Genomic DNA, 10,458 nt, shown 5'->3' on the forward strand with positions numbered 1-10,458 from the left:
AGGATTTGGTGATCTGAAAAAGTCAGCAACCTTCACGCTAGCCATGATGAGCTGAGATAATGAGTGGGCTGGACATGTTGAGAGATGAGTTTGGATTGGTCTGCCATATAGCACGCTTCTGCCTATTTGAGCTGGTTAGTATGTATCGGCAATCCTGTCTAACGTGGCTTTAAAAAAATATTGCTTAGTAGAACTGCATAAGTGTTGCTCTCAACTTTCTGGACGACCGAGTTTTGAAATCAGTGGAATTAGAGAATGGAGAAAACACCTGTCTCTGGATTACATCTTCAAAATAAGGGCAACCATGGCATCCGTGACAGGGAGAAGCATCCAACCATGATGTATAGGGTAAGATAGTGTAGCTAGCTACATTTTCAGTTATTACATGTGTCTAATTTTGACAAAGTTGTTTTCATTTGAAGTTTAAGTGTACTGTTAGCTAGCTAGCTAACAATAGCTGGCTGGCTTGCTAGCTAACGTTACGTGTATGATCTTATTAGTCGTATCTCAGAGCCATTTGTTTTGCTTAATGTTAGCTAGCTAACATTGAACCTGGTTGGTTAGCTACCTGCAGATTCATTCAGGGTAGTAACGTCATGAGTTGTAATTATGGTTTATTGTTTAGCTAGCTAGCTACATGTCTTAACAAAAGACTCAAAAGACTGTTAGCCAGTATGCAAGTGTCCATTTTAACAGAATGTCACTGCGACAACTGTTAGCCAGTTAGCTTGGGTGCTTGACTGCTGTTAGGACAGAACGCTCGGATCAACCCTTAAAGAGATTGGTGGAACTAAAGCTTAACCTTTCTAGTGCCGCTGAAAAGGCAGTGCGCGAAATTCAAAAATATTTTTTTGAAATATGTAACTTTCACACATTAACAAGTCCAATACAGCAAATGAAAGATAAATATCTTGTTAATCTACCCATCATTTCCGATTTAAAAAATGCTTTACAGCTAAAGCACAACATATGATTATGTTAGTTCAGAGCCAAGTCGAAAAAACACACAGCCATTTTTCCAGCCAAAGATAGGAGTCACAAAAAGCAGAAATATAGATCAAATTAATCAGTAACCTTTGATGATCTCCATCAGATGACACTCATAGGACATCATGTTACACAATACATGTATGTTTTGTTCGATAATGTGTATATTTATATCCAAAAATCTCAGTTTACATTGGCGCCTTACGTGCAGTAATGTTTTGATTCCAAAACATCCAGTGATTTTGCAGAAATACTCATAATAAACATTGATAAAAGATACTAGTGTTATTCACAGAATTAAAGATACACTTCTCCTTAATGCAACCGCTGTGTCAGATTTCAAAAAAACTTTACGGAAAAAGCATAATCTGAGAACGGCGCTCAGAACCCAAAACAGCCAGAGGAATATCCGCCATTTTGGAATTCAACAAAGTTACAAACAACACCATAAATATTCACTTACCTTTGATGATCTTCATCAGAAGGCACTCCCAGGAATCCCAGTTCGACAATAAATGACAATAAATGACAACGTTCCATCATTCATGTCCAAATAGCCACTTGTTGTTAGCGTGTTCAGCCCAGTAATCCATCTTCATGAGGTGCAGGCACTTCATCCAGACAAAAACTCGAAATGTTCCGTTCTAGTCATTTAGAAACATGTCAAACGATGTATGGAATCAATCGTTAGGATGTTTTAAAACATAGAACATTATTGATGTTTTAACCGGAGAATTCATTTGTCTTCAGAAAAGCACGATGTCGGGAGCGCGCGTCATGAGACCAAGGCTCTCTGCCAGACCACTGACTCAAAGAGGTCTCATGAGCCCCTCCTTTATAGTAGAATCCTCAAACCAGTTTCTAAAGACGGTTGACATCTAGTGGAAGCCGTACGAAGTGCAACCTCATCCATATCTCAATGTGTATTCGGTAGGCCAAGCTTTGAAAAACTACAAACCTCAGATGTCCCACTTCCTGGTTGGATTTTTCTCAGGTTTTCACCTGCCATATGAGTTCTGTTATACTTACAGACATCATTCAAACAGTTTTAGAAACTTCAGAGTGTTTTCTATCCAATACTATATTGGATATATGCATATATTAGCATCTGGGACAGAGTACATTACATTTACATTTAAGTCATTTAGCAGACGCTCTTATCCAGAGCGACTTACAAATTGGTGCATTCACCTTATGACCTCCAGTGGAACAGTAGTGCATCTAAATCTTTTCAGGGGAGGGGGTGAGAGGGATTACTTTATCCTATCCTAGGTATTCCTTAAAGAGGTGGGGTTTCAGGTGTCTCCGGAAGGTGGTGATTGACTCCGCTGTCCTGGCGTCGTGAGGGAGTTTGTTCCACCATTGGGGGGCCAGAGCAGCGAACAGTTTTGACTGGGCTGAGCGGGAACTGTACTTCCTCAGTGGTAGGGAGGCGAGCAGGCCAGAGGTGGATGAACGCAGTGCCCTTGTTTGGGTGTAGGGCCTGATCAGAGCCTGGAGGTACTGAGGTGCCGTTCCCCTCACAGCTCCGTAGGCAAGCACCATGGTCTTGTAGCGGATGCGAGCTTCAACTGGAAGCCAGTGGAGGGAGCGGAGGAGCGGGGTGACGTGAGAGAACTTGGGAAGGTTGAACACCAGACGGGCTGCGGCGTTCTGGATGAGTTGAAGGGGTTTAATGGCACAGGCAGGGAGCCCAGCCAACAGCGAGTTGCAGTAATCCAGACGGGAGATGACAAGTGCCTGGATTAGGACCTGCGCCGCTTCCTGTGTGAGGCAGGGTCGTACTCTGCGGATGTTGTAGAGCATGAACCTACAGGAACGGGCCACCGCCTTGATGTTAGTTGAGAACGACAGGGTGTTGTCCAGGATCACGCCAAGGTTCTTAGCGCTCTGGGAGGAGGACACAATGGAGTTGTCAACCGTGATGGCGAGATCATGGAACGGGCAGTCCTTCCCGGGAGGAAGAGCAGCTCCGTCTTGCCGAGGTTCAGCTTGAGGTGGTGATCCGTCATCCACACGGATATGTCTGCCAGACATGCAGAGATGCGATTCGCCACCTGGTCATCAGAAGGGGAAAGGAGAAGATTAATTGTGTGTCGTCTGCATAGCAATGATAGGAGAGACCATGTGAGGTTATGACAGAGCCAAGTGACTTGGTGTATAGCGAGAATAGGAGAGGGCCTAGAACAGAGCCCTGGGGGACACCAGTGGTGAGAGCACGTGGTGTGGAGACGGATTCTCGCCACGCCACCTGGTAGGAGCGACCTGTCAGGTAGGACGCAATCAAGCGTGGGCCGCGCCGGAGATGCCCAACTCGGAGAGGGTGGAGAGGAGGATCTGATGGTTCACAGTATCGAAGGCAGCCGATAGGTCTAGAAGGATGAGAGCAGAGGAGAGAGAGTTAGCTTTAGCAGTGCGGAGCGCCTCCGTGATACAGAGAAGAGCAGTCTCAGTTGAATGACTAGTCTTGAAACCTGACTGATTTGGATCAAGAAGGTCATTCTGAGAGAGATAGCGGAGAGCTGGCCAAGGACGGCACGTTCAAGAGTTTTGGAGAGAAAAGAAAGAAGGGATACTGGTCTGTAGTTGTTGACATCGGAGGGATCGAGTGTAGGTTTTTCAGAAGGGGTGCAACTCTCGCTCTCTTGAAGACGGAAGGGACGTAGCCAGCGGTCAGGGATGAGTTGATGAGCGAGGTGAGGTAAGGGAGGAGGTCTCCGGAAATGGTCTGGAGAAGAGAGGAGGGGATAGGGTCAAGCGGGCAGGTTGTAGGGCGGCCGGCCGTCACAAGACGCGAGATTTCATCTGGAGAGAGAGGGGAGAAAGAGGTCAGAGCACAGGGTAGGGCAGTGTGAGCAGAACCAGCGGTGTCGTTTGACTTAGCAAACGAGGATCGGATGTCGTCGACCTTCTTTTCAAAATGGTTGACGAAGTCATCTGCAGAGAGGGAGGAGGGGGAGGGGGAGGAGGATTCAGGAGGGAGGAGAAGGTTGCAAAGAGCTTCCTAGGGTTAGAGGCAGATGCTTGGAATTTAGTGTGGTAGAAAGTGGCTTTAGCAGCAGAGAGAGAAGAGGAAAATGTAGAGAGGAGGGAGTGAAAGGATGTCAGATCCGCAGGGGAGGCGAGTTTTCCTCCATTTCCGCTCGGCTGCCCGGAGCCCTGTTCTGTGAGCTCGCAATGAGTCGTCGAGCCACGGAGCGGGAGGGGAGGACCGAGCCGGCCTGGAGGATAGGGGACATAGAGAGTCAAAGGATGCAGAAAGGGAGGAGAGGAGGGTTGAGGAGGCAGAATCAGGAGATAGGTTGGAGAAGGTTTGAGCAGAGGGAAGAGATGATAGGATGGAAGAGGAGAGAGTAGCGGGGGAGAGAGAGCGAAGGTTGGGACGGCGCGATACCATCCGAGTAGGGGCAGTGTGGGAAGTGTTGGATGAGAGCGAGAGGGAAAAGGATACAAGGTAGTGGTCGGAGACTTGGAGGAGTTGCAACGAGGTTAGTGGAAGAACAGCATCTAGTAAAGATGAGGTCGAGCGTATTTCCTGCCTTGTGAGTAGGGGGAAGGTGAGAGGGTGAGGTCAAAAGAGGAGAGGAGTGGAAAGAAGGAGGCAGAGAGGAATGAGTCAAAGGTAGGCGTGGGGAGGTTAAAGTCGCCCAGAACTGTGAGAGGTGAGCCGTCCTCAGGAAAGGAGCTTATCAAGGCATCAAGCTCATTGATGAACTCTCCGAGGGAACCTGGAGGGGCGATAAATGATAAGGATGTTAAGCTTGAAAGGGCTGGTAACTGTGACAGCATGGAATTCAAAGGAGGCGATAGACAGATGGGTAAGGGGAGAAAGAGAGAATGACCACTTGGGAGAGATGAGGATCCCGGTGCCACCACCCCGCTGACCAGAAGCTCTCGGGTGTGCGAGAACACGTGGGCAGACGAAGAGAGAGCAGTAGGAGTAGCAGTGTTGTCTGTGGTGATCCATGTTTCCGTCAGTGCCAAGAAGTCGAGGGACTGGAGGGAGACATAGGCGGAGATGAACTCTGCCTTGTTGGCCGCAGATCGGCAGTTCCAGAGGCTACCGGAGACCTGGAACTCCACGTGGTCGTGCGCGCTGGGACCACCAGATTAGGGTGGCCGCGGCCACGCGGTGTGGAGCGTTTGTATGGTCTGTGCAGAGAGGAGAGAACAGGGATAGACAGACACATAGTTGACAGGCTACACAAGAGGCTACGCTAATGCAAAGGAGATTGGAATGACAAGTGGACTACACGTCACGAGTGTTCAGAGAGTTAAGCTTACGTAGCAAGAATCTTATTGACTAAAATGATTAAAATGATACAGTACTGCTGAAGTAGGCTAGCTGGCAGAGGCTGCGTTGTTGACTAAGTAGGCTAGTTGGCATTGGCTGCGTTGTTGACACTACACTAATCAAGTCGTTCCGTTGAGTGTAATAGTTTCTACTGTGCTGCTATTCGGGGCTAGCTGGCTAGCTAGCAGTGATGATTACGTTACGTTGCGTTGAAAGAACGACAATAGCTGGCTAGTTAACCTAGGAAATCGCTCTAGACTACACAATTATCTTTGATACAAAGACGGCTATGTAGCTAGCTATGTAGCTAGCTACGATCAAACAAATCAAGCTGTTGTACTGTAATGAAATGAAATGAAAAATGTGATACTACCTGTGGAGCGAAGCGAAATGCGACCGGATTGTTGAGTGCAGAAGTTCTGTTCGGTAGACGTTGGCTAGCTGTTGGCTAGCTAGCAGAGTCTCCTATGTTAAGGACGACATAAAACTACACACTCTAAACTACACAATTATCTTGGGTACGAAGACAGCAAAGACAACTATGTAGCTAGCTAACACTACACTAATCAAGTCGTTCAGTTGAGTGTAATAGTTGTGCTGCTAATCGGTAGACGGTGGACTAGCTAACGGTGGACGTTAGCTAGCTGGCTAGCTGCAGGGCAGTGTAGACTGCGTTAGGACGACGAAATACGATAATTACGCAATTATCTATGATACAAAGACGGCTGTGTAGCTAGCTAAGAAGGAATTGCTAAGATTAGACAAATCAAACCGTTGTACTATAATGAAATGTAATGAAATGTAATACTACCTGCGGACCGAGTGCAGATGCGAGTGCAGATGCGACCGCTCGCTCCAACCAGAGGCAGTTCACTCTGGGCACGCTATTCATCCAAAAGTGAAAATGCTGCCCCCTATCCCAAAAAGGTTAAGAGTGTGTGAACAATGCTGAATGAGTGACGACAAAGTGAAGATAAAGAAGAGCTCTCCAGCAGGTACTAAAACATTCAAAGGCCATTTTCTCAAAAGTGAGGTTACAAGTTTATCAACTTTCAAAGCAGAATTACTTTCCCATTGTTCCTCAAATTCAGTGAATGCTATACCATTTTGTAGCTCTGTGTCTCTGCTTTTATCCAATGTAAAAAAACATAATTTCAAATTTTGATACATAAGACCGAATCAAGGCGTTCGGTCACATTTGTACAGCTGAAACTTGTATGGCGGTGATGGCTTGCGTCAGTTCCATTGAGGGTTTGGTTTGAATAATTTGGATTTAGTTTTATGTTTCTATGACAATCCATGAAAACGTTATAGTGGACAAGAGATTTAAATGCAATTTTATATGATTTGATTATTTATACCAAAACAACACTTTTTTTATGCAAATCAAAGGTTGTAAAAGTAGGCCAGACTTTTTTTGACTAATTTCACATTTTATTTGAGGTTTCTGTAAGAATGATCAAAGCAGTTATTGCAGTTAAAAGGTAAACATTTTTTAACCACATCACTTAGACACTCAAGGGCAGTTTCACCGCAGTCCCCAACTAAAAAATTACCTCCTGAAAGATCCTTTGTAGTAATCAGAGAGGAATGGAAACTGATGTCAATGTTTAATTAAATAGGCTAACCACAAATGTATTTTGAAAATCTGTTGAATGTCTGAGATATTACAACCTACTTTACCTCGTGGAATAAATTTCATGGTGAACTCCCTCCATGTCATGCTGCTGTAATTCACATGCACAGAACATTTCTATGCACTTCACTTGAATTCCAGTCTGCCAGAACAGGCTGCCAGTCAATTATTTAGTCAAACTTTAGTCACGGACAGTGGAGCTGAATCAACAGGCTTAGTAAAAGTCAGCCAGTCATGGACAGAAACTCCTGTCAAAACAGAAAAATATGTCTTTACAAGAAAAACACTGAGAGGAGATACTGCAGCGTTTCCTGCACTGATGAACAGGACTGTTTTGATTAGTACATTAGATTATGCATTGAACCATTGAGTGTACTGTCTCCTATTAAGAGAAAATCTATTAGAGTTACCTGTTCCAAATCAAGGATTTACAATCATTATCACATACTGACTGATTGGACTACTGCAACTCACTGTTGGCTGGGCTCCCTGCTTGTGCCATCAAACCCCTGCAATTTATCCAGAACGCTGCAGCTTTCCTGGTGTTCAACCTTCCCAAATTCTCCCATGTCACCAAATTCACCCGCTCCTCCGCGCATTCCCACTGGCTTCCCAGTCGAAGCCGCATCCACTACAAAACTATGGTACTTGCCTCCAGAGCAGCCTCAGAGCAACCTTCCGGGTCTGCTCAAAACCTACACGCCAATGCTAGGGCGGCAGGTAGCCTAGCGATTATAGCATTGGGCCACTAATCAAAAGGTTGCTGGTTTGAAAACCTGAGCCAACAATGTAAAAAATCTGGCGATGTGCTCTAATTTGCTCCAGGAGCGCCATTCTACTATGGCTGACTCTGTAAAAACAACACGTTCCACTGCACCTATATAGTGTATGTGACCATAAAACCTGAGTATTCTGTTCTGGTCTCTTGGTTCTCCCACACCTACGCAGTCCAAGCTCTTATCTGGCCTGGCACCCCAATGGCGGAACCAGCTTCTCCCTGAAGCTAGGACTACTTTATTGAGGAATAATCAGTGGTGGAAAAAGTACCCTATTGTCATACTTGAGTAAAAGTATAGTTACCTTAATAGAAAGTTACTCAAGTAAAAGTGGAAGTCATCCAGTAAAATACTACCGGAGTAAAAGTCTAAAAGGATGTGGTTCTAAATATACTTAAGTATCAAAAATAAAAGTATACATCATTTCAAATGCATTATATTAAGCAAAGCAGACGGCACCATTTTTTTCTGCTTTAATTTACGGATAGCGAGGGGCACACTCCAACACTCAGACATAATTTATAAAAAAATGCATTTGCGTTTAGTAAGTCCGCCAGATCAGAGGCAGTAGGGATGACCAGGAATGGTCTATTGACGTGTGTGTGAATTGGACCATTTTCCTGTCCTGTTAAGCATTCAAAATGTAACTTCTGGGTGTCATCAAAAAAAAACGTAGGGAGTAAAAAGTACATTATTTTCTTTAGGAATGTAGTGAAGTAAAAGTTGCCCAAAATATAAATAGTAAAGTACAGATACTCCAAAAAACGACTTTAAAATATTTTTACTTTAACACTTTACACCACTGGAAATAATGTACTTACTATGACTGTGATAGTGCATTCATCTTAAGACAGCTAAGCGGGACTAACTGGATAAGAGTGTCTGCTAAATGACTAAAATGTAAATATATTCAGTCAACAGCTATGATTACAATTGTGGTGGTGTGTAAGCCTTCAGCTTAGCATAAACTTTTTCTAAACCTTTGAAGCATTGCAAGATCAACTTTAAACAGCTGAAGTGTCTTCTTTATACGATTATGCTGAGGGTTCAACCAAATGCATTCTGAAAACAGCATTTTAAAACTAAAACAAAGATAATACAAATGTAATTAAGATTATAAAAAGATGGTAATCTACCACACTTGCAGTTATTACACATGTATTTACTGAGTATTTAAAAATTAGATAGCCTAATCACTTTTGACAAATGATATAAAATATTTTTATAGAACGTTAGCCAGTAACCAGTAGAACGTTGGGCCAGTAACCGAAAGGTTGCTAGATCGAATCCCCGAGCTGACAATATAAAAATCTGTTGTTCTGCCCCTGAACAAGGCAGTTAACCCACTATTCCTAAGCCGTCATTGTAAATAAGAATTTGTTCTTAACTTACTTGCCTAGTTAAATAAAGGTTTAAAAAAATAAAAAAATAAAGCCCAATACAATTTACAAAGAAAATACATTAAAAAAGCATAATAACAAATCCAAGCAATTTGCAACTTCAATTGCAGAAATTGAAGTTGCAAATTATTGTCTCTTTTGTGACAAATTAATTGAAAAAAGGTACACTTTAAATATCACCATATCAATAATATAAGAAAATGTAAGTGTAATTATTAGCAAGTATACTTTCAGTTTCACTCTTTCCTTGATTTGGTTTCCTTTGACACTCTGTTTTGGTCAAAATTCCCTGCATGCCAATACTTTTTTTGGGGTGGGGGGGTTTACCTAGGTAATGATTGCTGTAAGAACCAGGTAAATTCCGTAACCTGCACCTACCTTGAATAACGTTGAAAACGGTACGAAAAGGTGAAGTCAAGATAAATGGGAAAGGTCCCTCCACTTCAGCAGCCTGGTGGCTCAGACAACATATGATATTAACATTTGTATTGTCAATAAAATAATTCTGAAAATACCAACTTTTATATGAACAGCTGTTCAATGGCACAGCCCATATGCGATAAAGCCTGTCATAGCTAAGCTTTTGCAAAGGTTGACGCCCATAGTAGTAGAGGACCAATCAAAGTACATATGCGTTTTAGCACTGTTCTTTCTATTCGGCAACCTCCCTCGTCAGACTGAAATCAGAAACTTCAAATTAAAAACGCAACTTATTCAGAGCGTAAATAGAAACCTAACATATTATTGAACACATAAGCTTTGGAAGTAATTCCATAGCTATTTGCTGGGTAGTTCATCCTGTACTCCAATGGCATGTTAAAAATTAACCATAGTCCATGTATTACAATTGCTCGGCAACGTTCAAGAGTCGGTATAGTCACAAATAAGCTTTGCAAACGCTCTGCAGTTTCTGTCGGAGGGAGTAGCCGGAGATTATGGAATGGCTGTGTACAAACCACGTGGTTTCCAAGAAGGCGAAAGTAGAAGGAGCCACTGATAGGAAATATACTATAAAAAGGCAATGACTAGATGGGATACAGCTGCTGTCATATATGACGTAAATTATTTCATTGTTTCATTATTATTTTTCGCAATCCCTAACCCTTTATCTAACCTTAACCTAATTATACTTGCCTGCTACGTTAATAACCTAACCTGCTGTGTACCTTCTAAACCTCCTACGAAAATGTGTGTCCCTTCTTGACAAAAGCCTATAGAACGAAATGTACTAAAATTCTGCTTTTTTTCTCCAGCTTCCACAGTGCAGTAATAATGCATAGAAACATCAAAAAATTCAATACACACATAATCCAAAAAGTAAAAAGAAAGAAATTAAGAAATATCAATAACAGAGAACCAGCAATA

The 10,458-nt window shown here is 43.1% G+C and overlaps 1 protein-coding gene across 1 annotated transcript in view; it reads right to left on the minus strand.

Moving 5' to 3' along the window:
- stat1b (signal transducer and activator of transcription 1b) overlaps window positions 1-9,667 on the minus strand; it is a 40,817-nt gene extending 31,150 nt beyond the window's left edge. Inside the window, exon 1 of the mRNA XM_029675461.2 lies at window positions 9,472-9,667. The gene's annotated coding sequence lies outside the window, so the exon portion shown is untranslated. The remainder of the gene's footprint in view (window positions 1-9,471) is intronic.
- Window positions 9,668-10,458: the final 791 nt, after the last annotated feature.

This window comes from Oncorhynchus nerka, linkage group LG1, assembly GCF_034236695.1.
Source record: "Oncorhynchus nerka isolate Pitt River linkage group LG1, Oner_Uvic_2.0, whole genome shotgun sequence".
Taxonomy (NCBI): Eukaryota; Metazoa; Chordata; class Actinopteri; order Salmoniformes; family Salmonidae; genus Oncorhynchus; species Oncorhynchus nerka.